Raw genomic sequence first — 18,185 nt, 5'->3', positions numbered from 1 at the left:
ACTGAAAAAAATGACATGTAAGGTGCTTTGGATATATTGGGGGCTTTAATTTTTCCTTAGGAAGAAAAGATTCATTTGCTCATAGAAAGGACTTGATATTATTAAATTTTATTGGCATTATATAAGTCATTATAGTTACTCGATACACACTGTGAAATTCAATATGTAGAGCTGGGTTGCATAGCAGGTACATTGTTCTAAATTCCCCTCCACCCCCGCACAAACTCACTTCTCTCAGAGCCTTCCCACAGCCTCATTGAGCAGGCAATGGGCCACTGTCACCTCATTCCTGGGCTGCAGCTGATTGGAACAGGGTAGACACTTAACCTAAGCTGAGCTAATCAGCTTCTCTTCCCTAAGAATTTGGAAGGGGACTCAGTCACTCCAGTTAGCTAGCTGCAGGTGCTGGACTGACACAGAAATAAATTTGGAGTTCTGTAGGCCGTGTCTGAGCTACAAGAACAGATGAGCTAGCAGATAATTGAGTCTTCATTCAGTATGTTTATTTTCTGTCTCCCTTGCAAGGTTATAAGGCCAAAGAGCACTGGAACCATGTCTCTTTTGCACACCATAGTATTCCCAAAGTCTGGTAGAGTGCCTGATGCATAATAGACACAATAAATGTTCATTGAATGAAGTTATGACCAGCTTTACCACTTAAGAGTATAAATAATGGCTATTTGTCTTCTTTCTCTGATTAACTGTTTAAGCATTCGTCTGCCTTTATTAATAGGAAGTCACCATCTCCCTTTTGAGACCTCTGTCCCCCCTAACTTGTAAAGAAGCTAAGTACCTATTCATTCCAAGATGATGAGTCCTGTTTCTAAATTCTAGGCAGAGGGAGAAATAACTAAAAAGCCTAGTCAGTGCACTAGCACCATTATTTCTCTTGCCATCTGCCCTGGTCCTGCACAGTGTAAGAGTTTAGAGTGCCAAGGTCACAGGTCTTTGAGTTAATTCTTCATGTTCAGCTGTTGACCCTCAAAACATATCACTGCATTTTCTAGATTCAGTCCTGGGGCTTTAAATCTTAGAACCAGCCCAACCCCCAAGAACCCTTAGGTTCTGGTGTTGATCCCAGATATGCAGCCCAGATTCTTGCTGCCTTCAAGGTAATTTCTCCTTTGGGACCACTGGCATACTTTCTTGCCACTCCAACAGATCTCTAAAACTTTAAATCTAGGGAAGAAGGGTTTGGATTCTTGGCCCTTTCCCTCTCAGAAAGCCCCTTGCCTTCTTATGCAAATTGGTCTACTCCTTCCCCCAAGACTCTCCAGAACTCTGAATAACATTGCTAAAATACACGAAAAAAGGTCTTGTTATTTCTTGGTTAAGAGTGCCTTTCTGCCTTCCATTTACATGACCTAGGGTACTAGGCAAATCTCTTTTTTTTCTATAATAAAATATCTGCCCAGAGTGAGTCACAGTCTTGATGACATCAAAGAGAGTGGGATAATTTTTTTAATTCCACTTTACTAGGTACCTAGCTATAAAATAACAAACAAAGATGCAGTTACTTGGAATGTGCTTTCAGCATAACTCTTTCAGGAATCTGTAGAGGTAGTAGACCAAGGATTGGGTCATTACAGTTTTGACTGTCCTCTGAAGTACCTAACAACATGCAAGGGCAAGAGAGTGGAGTATCCAGTATTACCTCATCTCAACTTGTTTACATCTGCAAAGACCCTATTTCCAAATAAGGTCACATTTACAGGTACTGGGAATTGGGACTTAAACATCTTTAGGGAGAGCACAATTCAGCTCACAAGAGAGGCTAATACCTCCCATGAGGACACCAACATCTCTGTTAAGGATTGTGTCTCTTGCTGCTTCCAATCTTTTTTTATAAATTTATTTATATTTTTATTTATGGCTGTGCTGGGTCTTCGTTGCTGTGCATGGGCTTTCTCTAGTTGTGGTGAGTGGGGGCTACTCTTCCTTGCAGTGCTCGGGCTTCTCATTGTGGTGGCTTCTCTTGTTGCGGAGCATGGGCTCTAGGCACGTGGGCTTCAGTAGTTGTGGCACGTTGGCTCAGTAGTTATGGCTCCTGGGCTCTAGAGCGCAGACTCAGTAGCTGTGGCTCACGGGCTTAGTTGCTCTGCAGCATGTGGAATCTTCCCGGACCAAGGCTCGAACCCGTGTCCCCTGCATTGGCAGGCAGATTCTTAACCACTGTGCCACCAGGGAAGTCCCTTGCTGCTTCCAGTCTTTGAGGTGCTAGAGATATGCTGTGTTCTGCATAACAGTAGGGATAAGTTCCATCTTCTCCACTCTGTGTCACCTTTTATCCCCCTGTGTCTCATGGGATCCCTTGTAAAATCAACTCCTTGTATTCTGCCCAAAATCTCTCTCTACACAGGGTTCAGACACCAGCCCACAGTGTTAGTCAGGAGACAGACAATATATGTAGCAGAGTGATCAAGCATGTGGGTTTTGCAGTTAGACTTTCTGGATCTACTAGTATGTGTGATATTGGTTAAATTATTTAATCTCCTTAAGCCTTAGGCTCCTAATTTGGAGAGTAGGTATGAATGATAATCTACCTCATTTGAGGATTAAATGATATATCAGACATATATATAAAACATTTAGCAAAGTTCCTGGCACATGGTAATTGTTTAAATGAGAATGAACCTACCACTAAGATTAAACATATTAATATATTTCACAATTGCTACAGATTTTTTAATGCCAATTCTTTCCATGGCTGATTTTATTTTATTTTCTTAATTAATTTATTTACTGGCCATGCCATGCGGCATGCAGGATCTTAGTTCCCCAACCAGTGATCAAACCCGTGCCCCCTGGAGTGGAAGCATGGAGTCTCAACCACTGGATCACCAAGGAAGTCCCCAGATATTTTTACTTTTGAAAGAAATAAAACATTATAGATACTTCTCGAGCCCCACCCCACATCCCATTCCCCTTTGTCCTCCTCAGAGGTAGCCATCATCCTGAAGAGGATATATATTATTTCAATAAATGTTCTTACACTTTTACTTCATATGTCAGTAGCCATAAACAATATTTACCATTGCTTTTGCACAAATGGGCTCATAGTGTATGTATGATTTTGCAGCTTGCCTTTTAAACTTAACATTGTTTTCCAGGTTTTTCCAAGTTGATTCATTATATACTATATTCCATTATATGACTAAATCACAGTTGATTTATCCATTCCTTTACTGAAGGACGGTTGAGTTGGTTCCACTGTTTTGCTATTACGTACAGTGCTGCAGTAAATATCCTTGTACATGTCTACCTATATTCATGTTTGAGATTTTTTTCTAGGATAAATGCCTAGAATTGGATTACTGGGTAATAGGGAATATGCATCTTTAATTTTTCTCCAACATTTTATTATGAAAATTTTCAAACATACAGAAAAGTTGAAAGAATTATACAGAGAGTTCACATGTACCCACCACTTAGATTCTACAATTAACATTTAAAAAATATTTTATTTATTTATTTGGCTGCTCCAGCTCTTAGTTGTGGCAGGAGGGCTCTTTAATTGTGGCTTGTGGGCTCCTTAGTTGTGGCTCGCCGGCTCCTTAGTTGTGGCGTGTGAACTCTTTGTTACATTATGCATGTGAGATCTAGTTCCCTGAGCAGGGAATCGAACCTGGGCCTCCTGCATTGGGAGCGTGGAGTCTTAACCACTGCACACCAGGGAAGTCCCTACAATTAACATTTTGCTATACTTGTTTTATGATACATAATTATCCATCTACCCATTCCTCTATTAATCCATCAATCTTATTTTTTTGATGCTTTTCAAAATTGCAAACATCAGTAACTTCACTCCTAAATACTTCAGCACACACATCAATAAATAGAAGTCAATATTTGTTTATGGTTCTTTTTTCTTTTGAGGTAAAATTTGTATGTAATAAAGTACACAAATCTTAAGTGGTAATTCAATGAGTTTTGACAAATGCATGTACTTGTATTGTTGAAATGCCTTTCAAGACACAGAAAATTAGCATCAACCCAGAACGTTCCTTCACACTGCTTCCCAATCAATTACCTCCACCCCAGGCAATCACTGTTTTTCTTCCATAGATTAGCAGTTCTGTCTGTTATAGAAATTCATATAAATTGAATCATGCACTATGTATTTTTTTGTGTAAGTCTTCTTTCACTCAGCCTTTTTGTTACTAAAGAGTATTCTATTGTATGAATGCATCGTTCATACAATAGAATGCACCATACTTTATTTATCCATTTTCCTATCAATGAATATCCAAGCTGTTTCCAGTTTGAGGCTGTTATGAATAAACCTGCTGTGGTAGGCAACATCTAAAATGGCCCCCAAATGATCCCTGCCTCCTGGTACACATGACCTTGTCTAATCTGCCTCCTTCAGTTGAGCCTTCAGATAAGACCACAGCCCCAAATTTGCCTCGATTGCAGCCCTCTGAGAGGCCTTGAGGCAGAAGCATTCAACTAAGCCATGCCTGGATCCACAGAAACTGAGAAAATAAATATTTGTTGTTTTAAGACACTAAATTTTGAGTTAATTTTTTATGTGGCAATAGATAACTAATACAGTGGCTGTGAACATTCTTGCAAAAGTCTTTTTGCAAACATGTGTTTTCATTTCTCTTGGACCTCAATATTTAATTTTACTAGGTATTTCTGAATTAATCTCCAAAGTATCTGTACTGATTTATATTCCAACCATTAATGTCTGAGATCGTTTTTCTTCACCTTCTTACCAATACTTGATATTACCAGACTTAATTAATTTTTTAAATTTAATTAAATGTTGCCAATCAGATGGATGTGAAATATTACCAATTAGATTGCATAGATGTGGGAATAAGTACCATCTCTTTCACTCCATGTCATTCTACTTTTAATTTTCCTGACTACTAGTAAGATTTACCATCTTTTCATATGTTTATTGGCTCTTTTGTAGTTCATTTTCTGTGAATTGTCTTCATATGATTTTCCCACTTTTTAACTGATTTTTAAAATTTTTTTTATTTATAGGAGCTTTTTATATATACTGGATATTAATCCTTTGCTGCAATATTTATGGCAATTTATTTTCTCCCAATTTGTGGCTTAAATTTTCATAAAATTATGTCTCTATACATCCACCATCCCTCTACTCATCTGTATATCCTTCTTCCTGTTTGAATACATTCTACAGAGAGACCTCACCAATTGTTAACTCTAGTTATTCCTGGGTGGTGGGAGTTGGGGGGGGTACTTGTTGCCTTCTTTGTTCTTTTATCTATTGCTTAACATAAAAAGCATATGTGATATTTGTAAAAGCAATAAAGTTTGCATCTCCTGTTTAGTTGAAGGTGTGAGATGAGAATCTGGAGAAGGAAAAAAAAGGAAAAGAAGAAAGATATTTGTAATTTGCTTGGGGGGTGAGGCTTGACATCAAGTGAAGTTGGGCAAGTAATGTCAAATGAATTGATGTCCCTCACTTCCAGCTGAGGTAAGTATGGATTAAGTTTCCCAATGGGTGACTGCCCACCATATTTAATGAAAGCCTACATATGTGCTCAGATTACTTTATTCAAAATTCCAGTAAGAGGACCTATAGAAGAAATTTTGCTGAGTCTTCTCTTTTCCAAGAAAAGCTGTATAAGGATATCATCAGGAAAAGTGGAAGGGCAGTATTTAAAGAAGCTTCAGGGTGGCATTGATTACCTTGGTGAATCAAATTTCAGAGTCTGGCCCTCAGACTTACAGGTTCAATGTAGCTGGTTGTATTTTAGGTAAAAGTGTTTTAGGTAAACGTTTTATTGAAGTATTACATACATATAGCAAAGTACCCAGGTCTTAAGTGTAGAGTTTAGTGAATTTTCATAAAGAGAACACAGCTGTGTAGCCATCATCCAGATCCCAAAACATGACCAGTCCCCCAGAAACCCTCCTCATACGCCTTCCCAGTCACTACTCATCTCAAAGATAACCACTTTTCTGATTTCTAAGATCAAAGATTAATTTTGCCTCTTTTAGAACTTTATATAAATTGAATCATACAGTATATACTCTTATGTCTGGCTTATTTCACTTAATGTTGTATTGGTGAGAATCTTCCATGTTTCATGTAGGAATAGCTTATTGATTCTCATTGCTGTATGTTATTCCACTGTATTAATACACTATAGTTTATCCATTTTACTCTTGATGAGAATTTGGGTCGTTTCCATTTGGATCTATTATAAGTAGTGCTGCCACAAATATTCTTATATATGTCTATTGGTGAACATATGTATGTATTTCTCCTGGGTATATATCTAGAAGTAGAATTGCTGGGCCATTGGGTATGTGTATGTTTAGCTTTAGCAGTTATTGCCAGCTTTCCAAAGTGGTTGTACCATTTTATGTTTCCCATCAAGATGTTCCACATCTTTGCCAACATGTGGTATTGTTAGTCTTTTCCATTTTAACCATACTGGTAGGTATGTACTGGTGTTATGTTATGATTTTAATTTGCATTTTCATAATGACTTATGAAGTTGAACATTTGTTCATATGTTTATTGGCCATTTGGATGTCCTCTTTTGTGAAGTGTGGTTTTAAGTCAGTTTTCAATTGGATTGTCTGCATTTTTCTTACTGTAGATTTGTAGAACTTTGTTATATATATATTTAAATTAATTAATTAATTAGGCTGCACTGGGTCATAGTTGTTGCATGCAGGATCTTCATTGTGGCATGTGGTATCTTTTTTTTTTTTTCTTTTATTGGGTTGGCCAAAAGGGTTCTTTTGGTTTTCTCAGTAAGATGGCTCTGGTAGAACTTAGTTGTCTTTAACGTCATTTGAAACAATTTTGTTAGATTTCATGTGACAGCCGTTATATCAGCGTGCATTAAAAAGAGACTTACCAAAATTGGTGAATTTTTGTGTAGCCATTTAAATACTGAAGATTGAAGGAAAAAAGCAACATTTTTGGCATATTATGCTTTCTTATTTCAAAAAAGGTAAGGGCTTCCCTGGTGGCACACTGGTTGAGAGTCCGCCTGCCGATGCAGGGGACATGGGTTCGTGCCCCAGTCCGGGAAGATCCCACATGCTGCGGAGCGGCTGGGCCAGTGAGCCGTGGCCGCTGAGCCTGCGCGTCCGGAGCCTGTGATCCGCAGCGGAAGAGGCCACAACAGTGAGAGGCCCGCGTACCGAGAAAAAAAAAAAAGGTAAAAACGCAACTGAAACACAAAAAAAGATTTGTGCAGTGTATGGAGAAGGTGCTGTGACTGATGGAACGTGTCAAAAGTGGTTTGCGAAGTTTCGTGCTGGAAATTTCTCTCTGGACGATGCTCCACAGTTGGGTAAACCAGTTGAAGTTGATAGTGATCAAATCGAGACATTCATTGAGAACAATCAACGTTATACCACACGGGAGATAGCCGACATACTCAAAATATCCAAATCAAGCGTTGAAAGTCATTTGCACCAGCTTGGTTATGTTCATCACTTTGATGTTTGGGTTCCACATAAGTTAAGCGAAAAAAACTTCTTGACCGTATTTCCGCATTCGATTCTCTACTGAAACGTAATGAAAGCGTTCCCTTTTTAAAACAAAGTGTGACGGGCGATGAAAAGTGGATACTGTACAATAATATGGAGTGGAAGAGATCGTGGGGCAAGCGAAATGAACCACCACCAACCACACCTAAGCCTGGTCTTCATCCAAAGAAGGTGATGTTGTGTATATGGTAGGATTAGAAGGGAGTCCTCTATTATGAGCTCCTCCTGGAAAACCAAACGATTAATTCCAACAAGTACTGCTCCCAATTAGACCAACTGAAAGCAGCACTAGATGAAAAGTGTCTGGAATTAGTCAACAGAAAATGCATAATCTTCCATCAGGATAACACAAGACCACATGTTTCTTTGATGACCAGGCAAAAACTGTTACAGCTTGGCTGGGAAGTTCTGATTCATCCGCCATATTCACCAGACATTGCACCTTCGGATTTCCATTTATTTCGGTCTTTACAAAATTCTCTTAATGGAAAAAATTTCCATTCCCTGGAAGACTGTAAAAGGCACCTGGAAGAGTTCTTTGCTCAAAAAGATAAAACGTTTTGGGAAGATGGAATTATGAAGTTGCCTGAAAAATGGCAGAAGGTAGTGGAACAAAAGGGTGAATATGTTGTTCAACAACGTTCTTGGTGAAAATGAAAAATGTGTCTTTTATTTTTACTTCAAAACCGAAGGCACTTTTTGGCCAACCCAATAGTTGGGGCGGGCATGCGGGATCTTTTAGTTGAAGCATGAAGGATCTTTAGTTGCAGCATGAGAACTCTTAGCTGCGGCATATGAGATCTAGTTCCCTGACCAAGGATCAAACCCGGGCCCCCTGCATTGGGAGCGCAGAGCCTTAGCCACTGGGCTACCAGGGAAGTCCCTGTTATGTATTATTAACATGACTCCTTTGTGGATATATATATTTCAGATATCTTCTTCCTGTTTTAGTCTTGCCTTTTCACTCTGTTAACAGTGTCTTTTGATAAACAACAGTTCCTTATTTTAAGAAATTCAATTTTTTCCCTCTATGGCTAGTACCCTTTGAACCCTATTTTAAAAACATTTGCCTATCTATCTATATTTTGAAATACTAAAGTTATTTTCTCCCTGTATTTCACCCTTTCCTTTTCCCCCTTTCTTGCAGATAGCAGACTCTGCTTCATTGCTTTAGAGGAAGTATGTGGCCGAGCTGAAAGCAGATTAGCTTGCAAGATATTTGAGCTTTCTTTTCTAAAAATTCAAGCACATTACGGAGAATTAGATTTGAGGGAGAATGGAACTTCCATCAGATTCACAAGGAGTGTCCCTTGGGCTGAGGTTAGAGAAGGTGGGAGAAGTCAGGAAGAACCTGGGCCCTGCTTCTGGTGGCCTCTTGGAGAAGCCTCAGAGAGGAATGGCTGCTTTAATGAACTTGAGGGACAGGAATGCAAGGCCTGGGGTTATAAATATTAAAAAAAGACTTCTGTGTCCCAAGGCTGGCACAAGAAGCCACAGAGATACTGCCAATCTAAAGATGTCAAGTGGACAATGTCACAATAACCTGTGAGGACAAATGATCCTCCTCAATACCTACCCAAGGTTTGGCATTGCATAAGACCCCAGAACCAGTTAGGGAAGCCCCAAAAGTATAACTGAGACTGACCCCCTTCTAGCCCCAACAGAAGTAGTTCATTCTACTTCCTTTTTTTTTGAAAAGATTTTTTAAATTCTTTTTTTTTAATTTGTTTTTTAAAATTTTTGGCTGTGCTGGGTCTTCATTGCTGTGCACTGGTTTTCTCTAGTTGTGGCGAGTGGGGGCTACTCTTCATTGTAGTGTGCGGGCTTCTCATTGTTGTGGCTTCTCTTGTTGCGGAGCATGGGCTCTAGGTGCACAGGCTTCACTAGTTGTGGCACACAGGTTCAGTAGTTGTAACTCAAGTGGCACACGGGCTTAGTTGCTCTGTGGCATCTTCCTGGGCCAGGGCTCAAACCTGTGTCCCCTGCATTGGCAGCTGGATTCTTAACCACTAGTGCCACCAGGGAAATCCCTATCTACTTCTTTATGTGGTAGTTTCTGAAGCTTGAGGTTGATTTGAGAAAGGAGAGCATTTAAAACTATTTAAAGATGTAGAAACAGAATATGGATGAAAATTACTTGATGTGAACTGCAGGTAAAAGTATAATCTTCTTAATAAATTCCAGTTTCAGCCAGCATAGCTTCCTGAATGATCTAGGATTAAAATAATAACATGGTTTAAAATGGAAGTTTTTTTCTTTTCCCTGAATTGTATTCCTTTTCTTGATCCTCTTAGGAGCTCACCAAACTTTTCTTCCTCCTGTATTTTTCGTTCCCATTTAAAAAATGAACTTCGCTACTTTTTTTTACATGTAAAAAAATGCTTTTAATTTTCCATGATAAAAAATAAAAATACTCCTAATTTATTTTAAAAATATTTAAAATAAAGTAATATTTGATGCATACAAAATAATATTTGCAACTTATGTTTAAGTTATAAAGCTTAAAAATAAAATAAACACCCATGGGCTTCCCTGGTGGCACAGTGGTTAAGAATCCGCCTACCAATGCAGGGGACACGGGTTTGAGCCCTGGTTTGGGAAGATCCCACATGCTGCAGAGCAACTAAGTCCGTGAGCCACAACTACAGAGCCTGCGCTCTAGAGCCCCGAAGGCACAGCTACTGAGCCCACGTGCCACAACTACTGAAGCCTGCGGGCCTAGAGCCCGTGCTCTGCAACAAAAGAAGCCACTGCAATGAGAAGCCCATCGACACAGCTAAAGAAAGCCTGCACGCAGCAACGAAGACCCAATGCAGCCAAAAATAAATTTAAAAAAATAAATAAATAAAAATAAAATAGGGCTTCCCTGGTGGTGCAGTGGTTGAGAGTCCGCCTGCCAATGCAGGGGACACAGGTTCGTGCCCCGGTCTGGGAAGATCCCACATGCCGTGGAGCGGCTGGGCCCGTGAGCCATGGCCGCTGAGCCTGCACGTCCAGAGCCTGTGCTCTGCAACGGGAGAGGCCACAACAGTGAGACCCGCATACCGCAAAAAAAAAAAAAAAAAAAAAAAACTCTCCATAAAGTATGCACAGAGGGAACCTACCTCAACATAATAAAGGCCATATATGACAAACCCACAGCCAACGTCGTTCTCAAGGTTGAACAACTGAAAGCATTTCCTCTAAGATCAGAAACAAGAGAAGGTTACCCACTCTCACCGCCATTATTCAACATAGTTTTGGAAGTTTTAGCCCCAGCAGTCAGAGAAGAAAAGTAAATAAAAGGAATCCAAATTGGAAAAGATAGAGTAAAACTGTCACTGTTTGCAGATGACACGATACTATACATAGAGAATCCTAAAGATGCTACCAGAAAAGTACTAGAGCTAATCAATGAATTTGGTAAAGTAGCAGGATACAAAATAAATGCACAGAAATCTCTTGTTTTCCTCTACACTGATGATGAAAAATCTGAAAGAGAAATTAAGGAAACAATCCCATTTACCATTGCAACAAAAAGAACAAAATACCTAGGAATAAACCTTCCTAAGGGTACAAAAGACGTGTAGGCAGCAAAGTATAAGACACTGATGAAAGAAATTAAAAATGATACAAACAGATGGCGAGATATACCAGGTTCTTGGATTGGAGAATCAACATTGTGAAAATGACTATACTACCCAGAGCAATCTACAGATTCAATGGAATCCCTGTCAAACTGTCAAAGGCATTTTTCACAGAACTAGAACAAAAAAATTCTACAATTTGTATGGAAACACAAAAGACCCCGAATAGCCAAACAATCTTGAGAAATAAAAACAGAGCTGGAGGAATCAGGCTCCCCGGCTACAGACTATACTACTACATTAATCAGGACAGTATGATACTGGCACAAAAACAGAAATATAGATCAATGGAACAGGAGAGAAACCCCAGAGATAAACCCACGCACATATGGTCACCTTATCTTTGACAAAGGAGACAAGAATGTACAATGGAGAAAAGCGTCTTCAATAAGTGGTGCTGGGGGCTTCCTTGGTGGTGCAGTGGTTGGGAGTCCGCCTGCCAATGCAGGGGACACGGGTTCATGCCCTGGTCCGGGAAGATCCCACATGCCGTGGAGCGGCTGGGCCCGTGAGTCATGGCCACTGAGCCTGCTCGTCCGGAGCCTGTGCTCTGCAACGGGAGAGGCCACAACAGTGAGAGGCCCGCGTACCGCAAAAAAAAAAAAGTGGTGCTGGGAAAACTGGACAGCTACATGTAAAAGAATGAAATTAGAACACTTCCTGACACCATACACAAAAATAAACTCAAAATGGATTAAAGACCTAAATGTAAGGCCAGACACTATAAAACTCTTAGAGGAAAACATAGGCAGAACACTCTATGAGATAATTCACAGTAAGATCCTTTTTGACCCACTTCCTAGAGAAATGGAAATAAAAACAAACAAACAAACAAAAAAACAATGGGACCTAATGAAACTTAAAAGCTTTTACACAGCAAAGGAAAATATAAACAAGACGAAGAGACAACCCTCAGAATGGGAGAAAATATTTGCAAATGAAGTAACTGACAAAGGATTAATCTGCAAAATATACAAGCAGCTCATGCAGCTCAATATCAAAAAAACAAACCCAATCCAAAAATGGGTAGAAGACCTAAGTAGACATTTCTCCAAAGAAGATATACAGATTGCCAACAAAGACATGAAAGGATGCTCAACATCACTAATCATTAGAGAAATGCAAATCAAAACCACAATGAGGTATCACCTCACACCAATCAGAATGGCCATCATCAAAAAATCTACAAAGAATAATGCTGGAAAGGGTGTGGAGAAAAGAGAACCCTCTTGCACTGTTGGTAGGAATATAAATTGATACAGCCACTATGGAGAACAGTATGGAGGTTCCTTCGAAAACTAAAAATAGAACTACCATACGACCTACCAATCCCACTACTGGGTATATACCCTGAGAAAACCATAATTCAAAAAGAGTCATGTACCCCAATGTTCATTGCAGCACTATTTATAATAGCCAGGACATGGAAGCAACCTAAGTGTCCGTCGACAGATGCATGGAAAAAGAAAACGTGGCACACATATACAATGAAATATTACTCGGCCATTAAAAGAAACGAAATTGAGTTATTTGTAGTGAGGTGGATGGACCTAGAGTCTGTCATACAGAGTGAAGTAAGTCAGAAAGAGAAAGACAAATACTGTATGCTAACACACATACATGGAATCTAAAACAACAAAAAAATGGTTCTGAAGAACCTAGGGGCCGGACAGGAATAAAGACACAGACGTAGAGAATGGACTTGAGGACACGGGGAGGGGGAAGGGTAAGCTGGGGTGAAGTGAAAGAGTAGCATTGACATATAAACACTACCAAATGTAAAATAGCTAATGGGAAGCAGCCGCATAGCACAGGGAGATCAGCTCCGTGCTTTGTGACCACCTAGAGGGGTGGGATAGGGAGGGTGGGAGGGAGGTGCAAGAGGGAGGGGGTATGCAGATATATGTATACATATAGCTGATTCACTTTGTTATACAGCAGAAACTAACACAGTATTGTAAAGCAATTATACGCCAATAAAGATGTTAAAAAAATTAAAATGAAGATAATAATGATTAAAAAGAAATGGGCAGAAGACCTGAATAGACATTTTTCCAAAGAAAACTTACAGATGGCCAACAGGCACATGAAAGGATGCTCAACCTTGCTAATCATCAGAGAATGCAAATCAAAACCACAATAAAATATCACCTCACACCTGTCAGAATGGCTATCATCAAGAGACCACAAATGTTGGTGAGGATGTGGAAAACCCTTGCACACTGTTGGTGGGAATATAAATTGTTGCAGCCACTGTGAAAATGGTATAGAGTTTCCTCAAAAATCTAAAAATAAAACTACCATATGATCCAGCAATTCCACTCCTGGCTATATGTCTGAACAAAACAAAAACTCTATTTTGAAAAGATACAGGCACCTTGATATTCATAGCAGCATTAGTTACAATAACCTATATGTGAATGCAACCTATGTGTCCATTAACAGATGAATGGATAAGGAAGATATGGTTATATCCCATATACAATGGACTACTACGAAGCCATAAAAAAGAATGAAATTTTGCTGTTTGCAACTACAGAGTTGCAACTACCGCTTTGCCATTTGCCGTTTGCAACTACAGAGACCTGTAGAGTATTATGCTTAGTGAAATAAGTATAGACAAATACTGTATGTTATCACTTATATGTGAAATCTAAAAAATAAAACAAACTAGTGAATATAACAAAACAGCAACAGATTCACAGATATAGAGAGCAAACTAGTGGTTACCAATGAGGAGGCAGAGGGAGGGGAAAGATTAGTGAATTAAGAGGTACAAATTACTATTATAAAACAAATAAGCTACAAGAATATATTGTACGGACTTCCCTGGTGGTCCAGTGGTTAAGACTCTGCGCTCCCAATGCAGGGGACACGGGTTTGATCCCTGGTCAGGGAAGATCCTGCATGCTGTGTGGCCAAAAAGAAAAAAAAAAAAAAGAATATATTGTACAGCACAGGGAATATAGCCAATATTTTATAACTTTAAATGGGGTATAATTTATAAAAATTTTGAATCAGTATTTGTACACCTGAAAATATTATAATATTATATATCAACTATACCTCAATTAAAAAAATCAAAACCAACAACAAGAAAAACCTAAATATGCAATTACCATATGACCTGGCGATTGCGCTTCTGGGCATTTATCCCAGAGAACTGAAAGTTTATGTTCACACTAAAACCCGTACATGAATGTTCATAGTAACTTTATTTGTGATAGCCAAAAACTAGAACCAGTCTGGATGTCTTTCAATAGGTCAATGGTTCCACTATCTGTGGGACATCTATATCCTTGAATATTACTCAGCAATAAAAAGGAATGAGATATTGATAACTTAGCTGAATCTCCAGGGGATTATGGTGAGTGGAAAAAGGCAAATCTCCAAAGGTTACATATTGTATGATTTGATCAGTATAACATTTTTGAAATGACAACATTTTATAATTGGAAGACAGATTAGTGGTTGCTAGGGTGTTGGTAGAGAGGGGGCACAGGAGGGAGGTGGGGGTGGTTATAAAAGAGGAATATGAGGGATCCTGTGATGATGGAACTGTTCTGTATCTTGACTATGGTGATGGACACACAAACCTACATAGGTAATAAGATTGTACAGAATTTGATACAAACACACACACACACGAAAATGAGTATTAGCAAAACTGAGAAAATCTGGATAAGATCGGTGGCTTGTATCATTCTCAATATCCTAAATGTGATATTATGCTATAGTTTTGCGGAATGCTACCATTGGGGGAGACTAGGTAAAGTGTACAAGGGATCTCTCTGTATTACTTCTTACAACTGCATGTGAATCACAATTACATAAAAACATTTTTCAATTAAAAAATGTTTAAATCTAATAAGAATGCTACTGTTGTTGTTTGTCATGAATTATGTAGTGACCTTCAACATGACAATCAATTCCAACATTTTTTTTTCATGAAAACGAGAAGAAAAATATAAGCCTAGCTGCATACATAACAAACAGATTAGAGCTCCCACAGCTCACTTTGCTAGATGAGAATCCTATGTCAAGAGAAAGCAGTTTCGGGGCTTCCCTGGTGGTGCAGTGGTTAAGAATCCACCTGCCAACGCAGGGGACATGGGTTCGAGCCCTGGTCTGGGAAGATCCCACATGCCGTGGAAGAACTAAGCCCGTGCGCCACAACTACTGAGACTGCACTCTAGAGCCCACGAGCCACAACTACTGAGCCCGCGTGCCACTACTGAAGCCCGCGCGCCTAGAGCCCATGCTCCTCAACAAGAGAAGCCACCGCAATGTGAAGCCTGCGCACCGCAATGAAGAGTAGCCCCCGCTCGCAGCAACTAGAGAAAGCCTGCACACAGCAACGAAGACCCAACGCAGCCAAAAAAAGTAAATGAATAAGAGGGTTAACATAAATTATATATATATATGTATATAAAGAGAAAGCAGTTTTCTTCAATCCCCTGGGGTTAAATTCAGGTTGCATCATCTCCTGTCTTGTTCAAGTAAATGAAGGCTGAACCCCTGATCCTGCTTACATCAGCAACAAAATGATTGCAACTCCATGTTTCAATTGTTAAGGCTACCTGGAAGAAGTAACCTTCAAAAACATTTATGTAACATTTCCAGTTAACTGTAGATTTTTGTGCTCAGAGAAATCAACAGGACATTGTTACCTTTTTTTTTTTTTTTTGCGATATGTGGTCCTCTCACTGTTGTGGCCCCTCCCGTTGGGAGCACAGGCTCCGGACGCACAGGCTCAGTAGCCATGGCTCACGGGCCTAACCACTCCACGGCATGTGGTATCTTCCCGGATCAGGGCATGAACCTGTGTCCCCTGCATCGGCAGGCAGACTCTCAACCACTGCACCACCAGGGAAGCCCCATTGTTACTTTTAATTCCAGTTTATAAATACTCATCAGCACTAGAAAGTTAGTGGGATTATATATTTCAATCTACTTTAAAACTAAGGGAGCAGTACGGTTCTTCTTGAAAGCCCAAACTAAATGTAGGCTACAGAAAGTGATGTAGGTAATGGATATTAAAGATTAAAAGGGTCTTATGAAAGGTTCAAACAATCTTGAAAAAGAACAAAGGACTCACACTTCTTGATTTCAAATCTTACTACAAAACTACAGTAATCAAAAGTATGGTAATGACATAAGGAGAGATATTGAGATTAATGGAATAGAATTGAGAATCCAGAAATAAGCCCATACATTTATGGTCACTTGATTTTCAACAAGGCTGCCAAGACCATGCAATGGGGAAAAAACAGTCTTTTCAACAAATAGTGCTGAGAGAACTGGATATTTACATGCAAAAGGATGAAGTTGCACTATTACCTCACACCATATTCAAAAATGAACTCAAAATGAATCAAAGGCTTAAGTAAGAACAAATATAAGAATTAAAACTACAAAACACTTTGAAGAAAACATAGGAGTAAATCATCATAACCTTGGATACGACAACAGTTTCTTAGATATGACACCAAAAGCACAAGCAACTAAAGAAAAAATTGATAAATCAGACTTCATCAAAATTTAAAAGAGAATGTATTTGCAAAACATACATTTGATAAGGGACTAGTATCTAGGTTATATAACAAATTCCTATAGCTCAACAACAAAAAGACAACCCAATTTAAAATGGGCAAAGGGGGGCTTCCCTGGTGGTCCAGTGGTTAAGACTCCGTGCTTCCACTACATGGGGCACGGATTCCATCCCTTGTCGGGGGACTGAGATCCCACGTGCCGCATGGTGCGGACAAAAAACAAAATGGGCAAAGGACTTGAATAGACACGTATGCAAAGAACATATACAAATGCAAATCAAAACCACAGTGATATACCACTTCACACCTACTGGGATGGTCTTAATAAAAAATTTTTTTTAAAAAACAGAAATTAATGTGTTAAGGATATGGAGAAATTGGAACCATCATACATTTCTTTTTTTTCTTTCTTTGTTGTTTAGGCCACGTCATGCAGCATGCAGGATCTTAGTTCCCCAACCAGGGATCGAACCTGTTCCCCCTGCATTGGAAGTGTGGAGCCTTAACCACTGGACAGTCAGGGAAGTCCCACCATCATACATTTCTGGTGGCAATGTAAAATGGTGCAGCCACTGTGGAAAAGAGTTTGGTGGCTCATCAACAAGTTAAACACAGAATTACCACATGATCCAGAAATTCCACCCTTTATATACCCAAAAGAATTGAAAACAGGTTTTCAAACAAAATCTTATATATATAAATATTCAGAGCAACACTATTCACGGAAGCCAAATGGTGGAAACATCCCAAATGTCCACAAACTGATAAGTAGATAAACAAATGTAGTATATCCATACAATGGAATGTTATTCAGCCATTAAAAAGGAATGAAGTACTGATACGTGCTACAACATGGATGAACTTTGAAAAGATGTTAAGTGAAAGAAACCAGACACAAAAGGCCACATATTGTGTGACTTCATATGTGACTCATATTCTGGATATGAAATATCCAGAATAGGTAAATTCATAGAGACAGAAAACATGTTTGTGGTTTCAGCAGATTGGGGGAGGGGAAAACTTGGAGTGACTGATTAATGGACATGGGGTTTCCATTTGGAATAATGAAAATATTCTGGAAATAGATAGTGGTGATGGTTGTACTTAATGCCCCTGTATTATACACTTTTAAATGGTTAAAATGGTAGGTTTCATGTTATGTATATTTTACCACAATAAAAAATGGAAAAAAGGAAAGAAAAAATAAAGAGATCTTACCAAAACAGCCAAATTAAATATCATTGTCCTCTAAGCCATGATACAAGATGCTCCATGACATACCAAATAGATTAAGGATTGGTCCAGAAACCTGTGAGATCTCTGCAGAGATGGTAAAATTACCAGCATAAACAAATCTCAATAGTGTAAATGTGGAAGTTATTGAGATGAAGATGAGACCACTCTCCCTTAAAAAAAATAACTAAAAGCACTCATATATATGCCAGGAACTGTTTAAAACCCTTTACAATATTAAACTCATGGTATCCCTATAACAACCTTATGAGGAAGG

Source organism: Delphinapterus leucas, chromosome X (genome assembly GCF_059928025.1).
Source record: "Delphinapterus leucas isolate spDelLeu-1000000601 "Yukka" chromosome X, BTC_Dleu_Yukka2, whole genome shotgun sequence".
In the NCBI taxonomy this organism is placed as follows: domain Eukaryota; kingdom Metazoa; phylum Chordata; class Mammalia; order Artiodactyla; family Monodontidae; genus Delphinapterus; species Delphinapterus leucas.
This window is presented reverse-complemented; position numbering follows the sequence as displayed.